The sequence below is a fragment of the Ovis canadensis genome, chromosome 17 (assembly GCF_042477335.2).
Source record: "Ovis canadensis isolate MfBH-ARS-UI-01 breed Bighorn chromosome 17, ARS-UI_OviCan_v2, whole genome shotgun sequence".
Lineage (NCBI taxonomy): Eukaryota > Metazoa > Chordata > Mammalia > Artiodactyla > Bovidae > Ovis > Ovis canadensis.
In genome coordinates, this window is record NC_091261.1 from 39,110,273 (window position 1) to 39,124,982 (window position 14,710).

The following is a 14,710-nucleotide window of genomic DNA, read 5'->3' on the forward strand; positions in this document are numbered from 1 at the left end:
CATTGTTTTTTTTCTCCAATTGCACTGATTTTTCATCTTAGTGCATGTACAGGGCTATAAACATTTGAATGATTATTAAAAAAAAAAAAATACTAACATTCTCCGTTCTAAAGATACTCATTTTCTAGTGCTATACCACAAATGGAGGTTTGCCTCATTGCATGCCCAAACAGCTTTATTTAGGCAAATTTTTTTGGTTGTCTAAAAGTAATCAAAAGGCTTGGAAAATTCTAACATTTCTCCTAAAATCTGCTTTCTAAAATCTTATTTTAGGAAAAATCATTTTATGAGGAACCAGATACTCCTGCTAAAAGAGAAAGTTACTTTAAAATAGGATTCCAGACATTTAAGGATGTAGGGAGCAGACTAAAGCCCAATAGTAGGATGTGATGATTATGTATGTGCAATTTTTCAGGCCAGAAATCCTGCTGGGCATTTTCCTTGGCCTCGGGGAGGTGAGATTGACAGTAGCTGTTCAAAAACCAATAGACAAGCAGTTTTCCTGAAGTTCTGAAATAAGAACAAAGCATTTCAGAACCTTTCCTCCCAATGTTCTTCTCCAATGGAGAGAAAGACTCCTACTCCAGGTCAGTGCTTAAGAGTCACAAATTACCATTCAGTTCTCAGGTGGGGAGTTGGTTGGGAGGACTAGAATGCTGAGTCAAATGGTGCTTTGCAACACTGATATCTTTTTGACAGATTGCCCAGATTTCCTGGTTGATGAGCCATCCTTATCTGTGTTCTGGAGATGCACAAAATGAAAGTTCTGAAAGACTGCCACTCTAGTGCACTGTCCATTGTTGATTGCCCTTTGCAATTTTGTTATTTACTAAAACTTAGAACTGTGTATGCATGAAACGGGGAAAAAATAAAAGAAAGAATGTGTTATTAAGGATAACAATCAGTATAGTTTCAGGTTGCTTTTTATTTTGGAACATAAAATCTAGCAAGACGGAGTCTAAAGTATTGATATCTAACCTTAGATTAGGGAACAAAAGAATTGGATTCTGACTACTTTACTAAGTGGTTTGAGTAAACTACTTCATCTTTGTGCATCTAGGGCTTTATCATCTGTCAAAAAATAAAATGAAAAAAGAGAGAGAGAGAGACATTAACTCTAAAAACCCTTCTAACTCCAAAAGCAGTTTTAGTTTTAAAACATCATTCTCATAGGATAGTAATCTAAGATATTATCTATTTAGAATATTTAAATATTTTACCTATATCTTTATAATTTCTTGCTTACTTTTACTGCTAATCTTTTGATTTACATAGTTTTACATCACACCCATAAGGGATATTGGGAAAATCTATTGTGTGCAGAGCAATATGAAATCTTTTTATTTGATATTAAAATTATAATATTAATTAAGATGCTGGGAATCTGGGGTTAGTAGATGCAGACTATTGCATTTAAAATGTATAAACAACAAGGTCTTACCTTATAGCACAAGGAATTATATCCAATCTCCTGAGATAAATCATAATAGAGAAGAATATTTTAAAAAGATGTATATATGTGTAAAAAAAAAAGACATGGCAGCACCCTAAATGTCCCCTGATGAATGGATAAAATAGATGTAGTGCACATTAAAAATGGAACTCTACTCAGTCATAAAAAAGAATGAAACAACACCATTTGCAGCAACATGGATGCAACTAGGGAGTATCATAGGAAGTGAAGTCAGAAAGAGAAAGACAAATGTCATATGATATCACTTATATGTGGAATCTAAAAAAGAGACACAAATGAACCTCTCTACAAAATAGAAACAGACTCACAGACATAGAGAACAGACTAATGGCTGCCAAGGGGGAAGAGGGAGAAGGAGAGAGATGTGCTGGGGGTTGGGGTTGGTAGACGCAAACTATTACATTTAGAATGGATAAACAACAAGGTTCTACTGTATAGCACAGGGAACTATATCCAATCTCCTGGGATAAACCATAAGGAAAAGAATATTAAAAATAGAATATATCTACATATGTATAACTGAGTCACTTTGCTATAGAGGTCGCTAAGAGTCGGACACGACTGAGCGACTTCCCTTTCACTTTTCACTTTCATGCATTGGAGAAGGAAATGGCAACCCACTCCAGTGTTCTTGCCTGGAGAATCCCAGGGTCGGGGGAGCCTGGTGGGCTGCCGTCTATGGGGTCACACAGAGTCGGACACGACTGAAGCGACTTAGCAGCAGCAGCAGCAAAAATTAGTACAACATTGTAAATCAACAATACTTCAATTAAAAAGTATAAAAAACATTAAATTTTTTTCAATTTTAAGGAGAAGAACAAGATGGTGGAAGAGCAGGTGGACGTGGACTACATCTCTCTCTACGGATACATCAGGAATACACCTTCAGACACAGAAGTGCATGCAGAACACCAGCCAAGAGAGGACAGGAGTACCTGAGCAGAGGAAAAGAATACATAAAACCATGCAAAACTCGGTAGGATGAAGGAACTAGGGGGTAAAACAGGAGTGTTAGTAGGACTGGACCTGCTCTCGGTGGGTGGGGGAACTGAAGCAAGGATCCGATCCCCACATCAGGGCAATTGTCTAGTCAGAGGAGAAACATTTAAGGCTGAGAGTGAAACAGCTGATTTGTGGCAGCCTAAATGGAATGAGAACCAGATAGTCCTTGCCACAGCCATTCATACCCCAGACAGAGACTAGAGCCCCCTGGAAGGCACAGTGACTGGGAGCTGGAGTTTGAGGAGTGTGGAGCAATCCCAGAGCGAGGGGTGCTGTTGACTGTGGAGAGGTGGATCGAGGGGATGTGAGGGAGGAGATCATGGTGGGAAATGGCTGTGGAGGAAAGCCAGGCAGCCAAGGAAGCAAGAGGATACTGCTGAGTCACACCTAGTGGGTGGAGACATCACCATAGCCTCTCTCTCCCACATGCCAGCATCGGCAGCTGAACAAGACAAGGCTGGCCCATCAGATGCCTGACGCACTGAACTACAGAGCAGGATCCCATCCAGGGTGCCTCTTGAAGTGCATGACACAATGATCTACAGAGGAGAACCCCAGCCAGGGGGGCCTCACTATGTACCCGAACAACAGAGAAGGACCCTAGGAAAGGGAGCCCTCTAACTGCCTGAAAGGGCAGAGCTATGGAGAAAGACTGGCCAAAAAGGCCTTCTCATCGCCAGCTACAAAAGCCTTGAAAAACAGACTCTGATAGGGCCGTAACTCCTGCAGCTGCGGCATTCCATGTCCCCGCACACTTGGTGCTGCCAGGGTGCCCACAAGCCAAGCAGTTGCACCACCTTCACAATCAACTCTCACTGGGGCAGAGCTGCCACAGGCAAAAAAACGTCTTGCATCTATGCGCGAAGGGTCTCTTAGGTTGTGTCCAACTCTTTGCAACCCTGTAGACTGTGGCCTGCCAGGCTTCTCTGTCAGGGAGGGGGACTCTCCAGGCAAGAATACTGGAGCATATTGGCCAAAACTGGTTGCTATATTTCCTGCTGCCCTAGCCACCAACCCCCCTGAGTACCTGGTGTTGCCACAACCCCTGTGACCCAAGCAGCTGCATCACCTCCACTTCTGGCCCTCACAGGGGCAAACTCAAGTCCTCCAGGGAAGCCTCAGGAGCCAACCCCATTGGACAACCCACATGCAGAAGTGGAAGCAAACCACAATTGAAATACAGGGGCAGTGTGGCTAAGGAAGAAGACCCAAAACCTTCCCAAAAGCTGTACCAGCTGCAGAGTAAACCCACACGATCAACTAGGCAGACTTTGTGTCTATGGAATACATAAAAGATCATTGAGAGCTCCCACAAAAGAAAACAGACTAGTTCTGATAGCTGTGGATATTGGAGGCAAGAACACATAGCGGTAAGACCAGATTAGAATCTGAGCTGCCCCTACAAAAGGTCCAGAGATCAGCACAGTGTTGGAGGCATCCTAGGGAGGTGAGATGGACTATGACTCCCAGCGAGGGAAAGGACTCTGACAGCAGTGACTAAAGAAAAACATATATTATTCTTATGTTTTGACTTGCTCTGTAGAGATGGGCACACCAGACCACCTGACCTGCCTCTTGAGAAACCTATATGCAGGTCAGGGAGCAACAGTTAGAACTGGACATGGAACAACAGACTGATTCCAAATGGGAAAATGAGTACATCAAAGCTGTATATTGTCACCCTGCTTATTTAACTTCTATGCAGAGTACATCATGAGAAACATGGGGCTGGAGGAAGCACAGCTGGAAGTTTGCCAGGATAAATATCAATAACCTCAGATATGCAGATGACATCACTCTTATGGTAGAAAGTGAAGAAGAACTAAGGAGCCTCTTGATGAAAGTGAAAGAGGAGAGTGAAAAAGTTGGCTTAAAGCTCAACATTCAGAAAATGAAGATCATGGCATCCGGTCCCATCACTCCATGGGAAATAGATGGGGAAACAGTGTCAGACTTTATTTCTTTGGGCTCCAAAATCACTGCAGATGGTGACTGCAGCCATGAAATTAAAAGACACTTACTCCTTGGAAGGAAAGTTATGACCAACCTAGAGAGCATATTAAAAAAGCAGAGACATTACTTTGCCAACAAAGTCCATCTAGTCAAGGCTATGGGTTTTCCAGTAGTCATGTATGGATGTGAGAGTTGGACTATAAGGAAGGCTGAGCAGTGAAGAATCGATGCTTTTGAACTGTGGTGTTGGAGAAGACTCTTGAGAGTCCCTTGGACAGCAAGGAGAGCAGACCAGTCCATCCTAAAGGAGATCAGTCCTCGGTGTTCATTCGAGGGACTGATGTTGAAACTCCAATACTTTGGCCACCTGATGAGAAGAGCTGACTCATTTGAAAAAAACCCTGATGCTGGGAAAGATTGGGGGCAGGAGGAGAAGGGGACAACAGAGGATGAGATGGTTGGATGGCATCACTGACTCAATGGACATGGGTTTGGGTGGAGTCCAGGAGTTGGAGGTGGACTCCAGGAGTTGGTGATGAACAGGGAGGCCTGATGTGCTGCAGTTCATGGGTCACAAAGAGTCACGACAAAGAGACACGACTGAGTGGCTGAACTGAACTGTAGATTCTTTTGGATTTTTTTCTTTTTTTTCCCATTTTTCCCCGCTCTGTTGTAGTTGATTTTACTGGCACTATGAAATCTATTTAAGCTTTTGAGCTTTTTTTTTCTGTCACATTTTTTTTGCCATTATAAACCTCTGCCTCTACGTTGGGCTTTTACAGTTCTGTGGAGTTTTCCTTTTATTTTTTCTCTTTTTTTAGTTTTAATTTTTAAACTTATTATTATTTTTCTACATTTATTCCTTTGTTTGCTTTTCCTACTGTTGTTTTCCCTGTGCAGTTAATCTTTAATGTATACAAATCTTCTTCATCTACCTCTATTTAACTTTGCATATCTATTCTTTTTTTCTTTTCTTCCTTTCCTTTCCTCTCAACATATTTGTTAATTTTATTTTCATTGCATTATTCCCCAATTGGCAGCTTGCTCTAGTTTTTTTATGTTTGTGCTTTAGTTAGTTTTGTTTTTAACTAGTAAATATAATTTTTTATTTACTTCATTCACCAGGTCAATCTACTGTACTTTATTTTGTCAGACTGTTTTCCCTTTGCTCATAGGTGTATATGTGTATGTTCCACCATTTTAATTATTATTTGCCTGATTTTGTAACTGCCATTTCTCTGGGGTTCATCTTTGGTTTCCCATTTTTGGATATTTGTTTTAATCTCACTTAACGCCATAACAAACCACTTGTGGAATCTTCACTCCTGACCACAGACCAAGCCCTCAGCCTTTGGTGTGGGAGCACTGACTCCAAGACCCAGGACTACCAGAGAACTAGCCCTGCTGCTGCTGCTAAGTCGCTTCAGTCGTGTCTGGCTCTGTGAGACCCCATAGACGGCAGCCTCCCAGGCTCCCGCATCCCTGGGATTCTCGAGGCAAGAACGCTGGAGTGGGGTGCCATTTCCTTCTCCAATGCATGAAAGTGAAAAGTGAAAGTGAAGTCGCTCAGTTGTGTCTGACCCTCAGCGACCCCATGGACTGCAGCCTTCCAGACTCCTCTGTCTATGGGATTTTCCAGGCAAGAGTACTGGAGTGGGGTGCCATTGCCTTTTCTGGAACTAGCCCTAGGGAGTAGCAAATAGTCCCAGGGAGTATCAAATAGTGAGAACTCACACAAAGAAAACCACTTGAATACAAGACCCAGCATCACCCAACCACCAGTAGCCTCCGTGCAGGATGTCTCATCTAAACAAAAAACAAAACAAAAATATGAACCCAATCAACAGCAGACAGGATTACCACCTCATTCAGCCTTGCCCATCAGAGGAAAAACAAACAAACAAACAAAAACTCAGCAGAAATCTCAACCTATACAAAGCTTACACAAACCACTGGATCAGCCTTAGGAGGGAAGAAACAAAAAGGAAGACAGAATTCAACCTTTAAGCCTGGGAAAAGGAGACTGCAAACACAATAAGTTAAAAAATAATAATAATGAAAAGGCAGAGAAATACTACACAAGTGAAGGAACAAACTAGAAACATAGAAGTCCAAATAAATGAAGAGAAACTAGGCAAACTACCTGAAAAAGAATTCAGAATAATGATAGTAAAGATGATAAAAAACCTTGAAAACAGAATGGAGAAAATGCACAAATCAATTAACCAAGAAGAATTAAACAATAAACATACAGAGACAAACAACACAATTACTGAAATTAAATATACTCTAGAAGGAATCAGTAGCAGAATACCTGACGCATAAGAACAAATCAATGAGCTGGAAGATAAAATGGTGGAAATAACTTCTGAAGAGCAGAATAAAGTAAAAAGAATGAAAAGAACTGTGGATAGTCTCATGGACCTCTGGGACAGTATCAAACACACCAATATTCAAATTATAGGGGACCTAGGAGAAGAAGAGATAAAGAAAGGGTATGAGAAAATTTTTAAAGAGATTAGGGTTGAAAATTTCCCCAACAAGGGAAAGGAAGTAGTCAATACAGTCCCAGAGGCACAAAGAGTCCCATACAGGATAAACCCAAGGAGAAACACACCAAGACACACACCAGTCCAACTAACAAAGACTAAACATAAAGAAAGAATATCAAAAGCAGCAAGGGAAAAGCAAGAAGTAACATACAAGGGAAACTCCATATGCTCAACAGCTGATCTTTCAGCAGAAACTCTGCAGGCCAGAGAGGAATGGCAGGATATATTTAAAGCACTGAAAGGGAAAAATCTACAACCAAGATTACTGTCCAGAAAGGATCTCATTCAAAGTTTATGGAGAAATAAAAAGCTTTTCAGGCAAGCAGAAGTTAAGAGAATTCAGTATGGCCAAACCAACTTTACAACAAATGTTAAAGGGATTTATATAGTCAAGAAATACAAGAGAAGAAAAAGCATTTACAGACTCAACCCCAAACAATTAAGAAAATGGCAATAGGAACATATATATCAATAATTACTTTAAATGTAAATGGATTAAATGCTACAACCATAAGACACAGATTGCTGAATGGATATAAAAATATGACCCATATATATGCTGTCTACAAGAAACCCACTTCAGACCTAAAGACGCATACAGACTGAAAGTGAAAGGATGTAAAAATATATTCCATGCAAATAGGAAGTAAAAGAAAGCTGGAGTACCAATCCTCATATTAAACAGAATAGGTCTTAAAGAGTATTACAAGAGATAAGGAAGGACACTACAGAATGATTAAGGGATCAATCCAAGAGGAAACCATAACAATTGTAAATATCTATGTACCCAACATAGGAGCAGCTCAATACATAAGACAAACTCTAACAAACATAAAAGGAGAAATTAACAGTAACACAAAAATAGTAGGAGACTTTAACACCCCACTCACACCAATGGATCAATCATCAAAACAGAAAATTAATAAGGAAACACAAGCCTTAGATGATACATTAGATGAAATGGATCTCATTGATATCTTCAGGACATTCCATCCAAAGGCAGAAGGATACACCTTCTCAAGTGCACATAGAACATTCTCCAGGATAGACTACGTCTTGGGTCACAAATCAAACCTCAGCAAATTTAACAAAATTCAAATATTTAAGAAATTTAAGAAAATTGTATATATGGTTCCTATACACAATGGAATTTCACTCAGCTATTAAAAAGAATGCATTTGAATCAGTGTTAATGAGTTGAATGAAACTGGAACCTATCATACAGAGTGAATTAAGTCAGAAAGAAAAACACCAATACAGTATATTAATGTGTATATATGCGAGACAGCAAAAGAGACACAGATGTAAAAAAACGGACTTTTGGACTCTGTGGAAGAAGGCAAGGGTGGGATGATTTGAGAGAATAGTATTGAAACGTGTATATCACCATTTGTGAAATAGGCTACCAGTCCAAGTTCAATACATGATACAGGGTCCTCAAAGCCAAAAACAGGACTACCCTGAGGGATAGGATAGGGAGGGACGTGGGAGTGGGGTTCAGGATGGGGGACACATGTACACCCATGGCTGATTCATGTCTATGTATGGCCAAAACCACCACAATATTGTAAAGTAATTAGTCCCCAATTAAAATTAATTAATTACTTTTTTAAAAAAGAATTTCATGAACTGCATAGCCCATGGGGTCACAAAGAGTCCGACTCGACTGAGCGACTTTCACTTTCACTTTTTGAAGAGGAATAACTTCCATCATCCTGCTAGGAATTCTCAGGGTTTATCAGATTCTTTGGCTACATCTGCTCCAGGCTTCCTGCTCCCTCTTTTGGCTGAATTCTTAAGCTCATATGCCTTCTCTCATTGTTGCAATATATACACGGGTGCCGACAGCCACTTTTTTGCTTAACCAAGGACAGACTTAAAACTTAAAAAAAAAAGACTACTTAAAGTTTCTGGTCTCTCCCTGGCCTGAAGAGTCAGTCTGATTTTCTGTGAGTCCCCGCTAGTCATCTGCCAGAGCTCACTCCAGTCACCATCAGGAATGTGCACCAGGAGCCAGACACAGGGTGTAGTAGTATATGAGCAAAGCAAGCAGAGTGCTGGAGTTGGGGGATCAGTGGGCAAGGTACCACCAGTGACTCATGGGTGGGCTTTTTGATGCAGTCCCTGATGTGGTTAGGATTTGTGTCTCTTTAATACTATCCAGGAGTTCTATCTGCTACTCCCTCAGCCTCTACAGTGATGTACTTATCAGTACTCTGGATAAGATAAGCAAATGGGTCTCATTGGCTGTGTCCTATACAGTTGGGGAAGCTACTTTGCCCAGTTTTTAATTGCAGTGGTGGTTGTTGAGTTTTAGGAGTTCTTTGTGTATTCTGGATATTAATCTCTTTAAGGATTTGCAAATACTTTATCCCATTCTGTGGACTGCCTTTTCACTCTCTTGTTAGTTTTGAATTTTACACAAAAGCTTAAATTTTGGTAATGTCCAATTGATATATTTGTTTCCTTGTTGCCTATGCTTTTTCTGTCATATACAAGAATATTGCCATATGCTTTTCTTCAGTACTTTTCTAGTTTGCATATAGGTGTTTGATCCATTCTGCATTAATTTTTAAACATGGTATAAAAAAAGGACCAATTTCATTCTTTTGCACGTAGACATCCAGTTTTTCCAGGACCATTTGTTGAAAAGAGTCCTTTCTACCACACAATGGTAGCACCTTTGTCAAAATCATTTAACTATATACAAGAGGGTTTATTGTGGATTTTTTATTCTAGTCTCTGTTATTTATATTTCCATAAGCCAATACACAATATTTTGATTACTTCAAATTTGTGGTAAACTTTGAAATCTGGAAGTATAAGTCTCTAGCTTTGCCTTTTAAAAAGTATTTAAGCTATTTGGGGCCCATTAACATTCCAGTGAATTTTGGAATGGGTTTTTTATTTCTGCAAAAAATGTCATTGGGGTTTTAGTGGAAATTACATTGAATCTGTGTATCATTTTATGTAATGCTATCATCTCAACAATACTAAGTCTTCCAGGCCATGATTAAAGAATGTCTTTCCATTACAAAAAAAAAAAAAAAGGAATCCAGATTGGAAAAGAGGAAGTAAAGCTCTCTGTTTGCAGACAACATGATACTGTACATAGAAAACCCTAAAGATAGTATCAGAAAATTACTAGAGCTAATCAGTGAATTTAGCAAATTTGCAGGATACAAAATCAATACACAGAAATTACTTGCATTTCTATATACTAACAATGAAAAGTCAGAAAGAGAAATTAAAGAATCAATTACACTCATCATTGTGACAAAAAGAATTAAATATCTAGGAATAAATTTACCTAAGGAGACAAAAGAATTGTACATGGAAAATTATAAGACACTAATGAAAGAAATCAAAGATGACAAAAACAGATGAAGAGATATTCCACGTTCCTGGGTAGGAAGAATCAATATTGTGAAAATGACTATACTACCTAACACAATCTACAGATTCAATGTGATCCCTATCAAATAACCAAAGGCATTTTCCACAGAACTAGAACAAAAAATTTCACAATTCAAATGTAAACACAAAAAACCCCAAATAGCCACAGCAGTCCTGAGAAAGAAGAATGGAGCTGGAGGAATCAATCTTCCTGACTTCAGATTATACTACAAAGCTACAGTCATCAAGACAGTATGGTACTGACACAAAAACAGAAATATAGACCAATGAAACAAAATAGAAAGCCCAGAAATAAACCCATGCACCTATGGGTACCTTGTTTTTTACAAAGGAGGCAAGAAAATACAATAGGACAAAGACAGTCTTTTCAATACATGGTGCTGGGAAAACTGGACAGCTATGTCCAGCTATGTCCATTCATAAAAGAATGAAATTAGAACAGTTCCTAACATCATACATAAAGATAAATTCAAATGGAATAAATGGTCTAAATGTAAGACCAGAAACTATAAACCTCTTAAAGGAAATATAGGCAGAACACTTGATGATATAAATCAAAGCAAGATTCTCTATGACCCACCTCCTCGAGTAATGGAAATAAAACCAAAAGTAAACAAGTGGGACCTAATTAAACTTAAAAGCTTTGGAACAGCAAAGGATACTATAAGCAAGGTGAAAAGACAACCCTCAGAATGGGAGAAAATAATAACAAATGAAACAACTGACAAAGGATTAATTTCCAAAATATACAAGCAGCTCATACAACTCAATGCCAGAAAAACAAACAACTCGATCAAAAAGTGGGGAAAAGACTTAAATAGGCGTGTCTCCAAAGAAGACATACAGATAGCTAACAAACATGAAAAGATGCTCAACATCACTCATTTTCAGTTCAGTTCAGTTCAGTCGCTCAGTCGTGTCCAGCTCTTTGCGACCCCATGAATCGCAGCACGCCAGGCCTCCCTGTCCATCACCATCTCCCGGAGTTCACTCAGACTCAGACGTCCATCGAGTCCGTGATGCTATCCAGCCATCTCACCCTCGGTCGTCCCCTTCTCCTCCTGCCCACAATCCCTCCCAGCATCAGAGTCTTTTCCAATGAGTCAACTCTTCACATGAGGTGGCCAAAGTACTGGAGTTTCAGCTTTAGCATCATTCCTTCCAAAGAAATCCCAGGGCTGATCTCCTTCAGAATGGACTGGTTGGATCTCCTTGCAGTCCAAGGGACTCTCAAGAGTCTTCTCCAACACCACAGTTCAAAAGCATCAATTCTTTGGCGCTCAACCTTCTTCACAGTCCAACTCTCACATCCATACATGACCACTGGAAAAACCATAGCCTTGACTAGACGGACCTTAGTCGGCAAAGGAATGTCTCTGCTTTTGAATATAACTAGAAATGCAAATCAAAACTACAATGAAATATCACATCACACTGGTAGAATGGCTGCTATCAAAAAGCCTACAAACAATAAATGCTGGAGAGGGTGTGGAGAAAAGGGAATGCTCTTGCACTGTTGATGGGAATGTAAATTGACACAGCTGCTATGGAAGACAGTATGGAGATTCCTTAAAAAAAACTAGGAATAAAACTACTATATGACCCAGAAATCCCACTCCTAGGCATATACCCTGAGGAAACCAAAATTGAAAAAGACACATGTATCCCATTGATCATTGCAGCACTATTTACAATAGCTAGAACATGAAAGCAATCTAGACGTCCATGGACAGATGAATGGATAAAGAAGTTGTGGTGCATATACAGAATGGAATATTACTCAGCCTCATAAGAAGGAATGCATTTGAGTCAGTTCTGATGAGGTGGATGAACTGGAACCTATTATACAGAGTGAAGTGAGAAAGAGAAAGATAAATATCATATTTAATGTATATATACAGAATCTAGAAAAATGGTACTCAAGAATTTATTTACAGGACAGCAATGGAGAAACAGACATAGAGAATAGGCTTATGGACATGGGGAGAGGAGAGGAGAGGGTGAGATGTATGGAAGGAGTAACATGGAAACTTACATTACCATATGTAAAATAGATAGCCAACGGGAATTTGCTGTATGGCTCAGGAAGCTCAAACAGGGGCTCTGTATCAATCTAGAGGGGTGGGGAGATGGAACCAACCCCAACCCCCGTCCCCACCTCCCAAGGCAGCTTCCACATTAGTTTTTGTTCTGGGGCTTTGTTTCCTCATCATTTATCTCCTTTGGAATTTTTCAAATTACCTTTTGGGCATTTAAATGAACAGTTTTTATGTTCTATTATATGTATTAAAAATCTTCTGTGTGTTAGTAGCTCAGTTGTGTCTGACTCTTTGTAACAACATGGACTGTAGCCCTCCAGGCTCTTCTGTCCATGGGATTCTCCAGGCAAGAATACTGGAGTGGGTTCCATCTCTCAGTTCTCAGGAGCTGATTTAATGGCCCTGTGGGGACAGAAAATGACACTGTGGATACATAAGTCAGGGAGTTGAAAATGAAATAGAAAATCAAGTGAAAAACTATTGAAGATTTGCAACACCAGTGAAAAAGTCAGGGGTAGGTGAACTTGAAAAATATCTACTCACTGGTACAGGCTGTCAAATAAGCAACTTGCCAGTTTTAGCCTGAGTTGGGAGATAGGGTAGCAGAATTTTCCTCTGAGAGTTTACAGATGTGGGCCTACCCATCCTGTTTATATGTCTATAGTCTTCATGAAAGTACTCCCTTATTGCCCCAAATATGATTTCCAGTCTCTTTCTGTATAACTCTTGTGGTTTTATAAAGTAATTTTTAATTGGAGGATAACTTGTGGGTTTTACCATATTCCACCTTGGTATACTGCTTCATGGGGTTTTTTATATTTTGTTTTAGCTTAGAAAATAAGTGTCTCCTTTTTATTCTTGTAGTTCATAAAACACTTGGAAAATTTGTAGAAAGTCAATAAATACTCATTGAAATTCAAGATAAATAAAATCTCCTTTGCAATTCAAATTGAATGTTTTAAACAATTATAAGTAGTGTCATTATTTAAAATATAAACCCTGAAGGGGAAGATTTAAAAGTGTTACAAGCTACATAAAAGGTGTGACAACACATGGAATAAACCTCTCTAGATTCCTACAAAAAGGAAGGGTTAGACGAGACAATTTCTAAGGTTTCTCCTACTTCTAAAATGCTCATATTCTTTTCCAACTTCAGATGTGTTTCCATGAACATTTTGGTCGAGGGGCATAGAGTTCATACTGGCAATGAGACAGTCACCTGATGAGAACCAGGAATGCACTTTCTCCAAGAAACAGTGGTGCTTGAGGACTGTAGCTAGTGGGGGGAGGGGAGGGGCGGTGGTTACACCTGGATGCTTACTCCCTTCATGCATTGCTGAAAGCCAAGGAGGAGAAAGCATCAGAAAGAGGAACAGAACCTCCTTTCTCTTACAATGTCTCTCCACTGCCCTCTATTGTCATAGCTGAACGGCTGCGCCTGTTGAAAGTGAGAAATGATAACAGGATCATTTCTTGACTGCAGAGCAGGCAATACAGCATGAATTTGAAGCTCAGAGGCAGTAAACTGATGACTGGCACAATAAGGAATATAAATTTCAATACATACATATTATCCTCAATTTAGGAGCATATTTCCTATAATTTAAAAGATGGAATGGTCATGTTATGAGGAGGTAAATTTGGATTTAAAAATTGTATAATTCCCTCAAACACCAAACTACTAGTAAACTAACTACAATTTCAGTATATTAAATTATAGTGAAGCAGCTCAGGGCATTACATGGCTTTACCTTATTCTATAAATTTGCAATGAAGAATATAATTCACCTTTCCATCTGTTCCAGTTTGATATCAGTCTATTTGTAATAATTACCATGAACTATACATTAGGAAAAAGACTTGTGCCTTAAAATGAAACAGCATCTAATGGCTGGTATATTAAATTATAATAAAATTTGGGGACTTCCCTGGAAGTCCAGTAGTTAAAACTTCCTTCCCATGCACGAGGTATAAGTTTGATCCCTGGTCAGGGAGCTAAGACCCCACATGTCTTGCACCTAAAAAATCAAAACATAAAACAGAAACAATATTGTAACAAATTCAATGAAGAATTTAAAAATGGTCTACATCAAAAAAAATATTAAAAAACTATAACAAAACTTTGATTCTAAACCCTAGGGATTTACTTGAATAAATAGACACAATATGAATTATATCATGTTCCTCTATGACATGGTAAATCAACTGTACTTCAATTTTTTTTTAAATCACATTCTTCACTTAACACAATGAGGATCTGTTCTCCACTATGA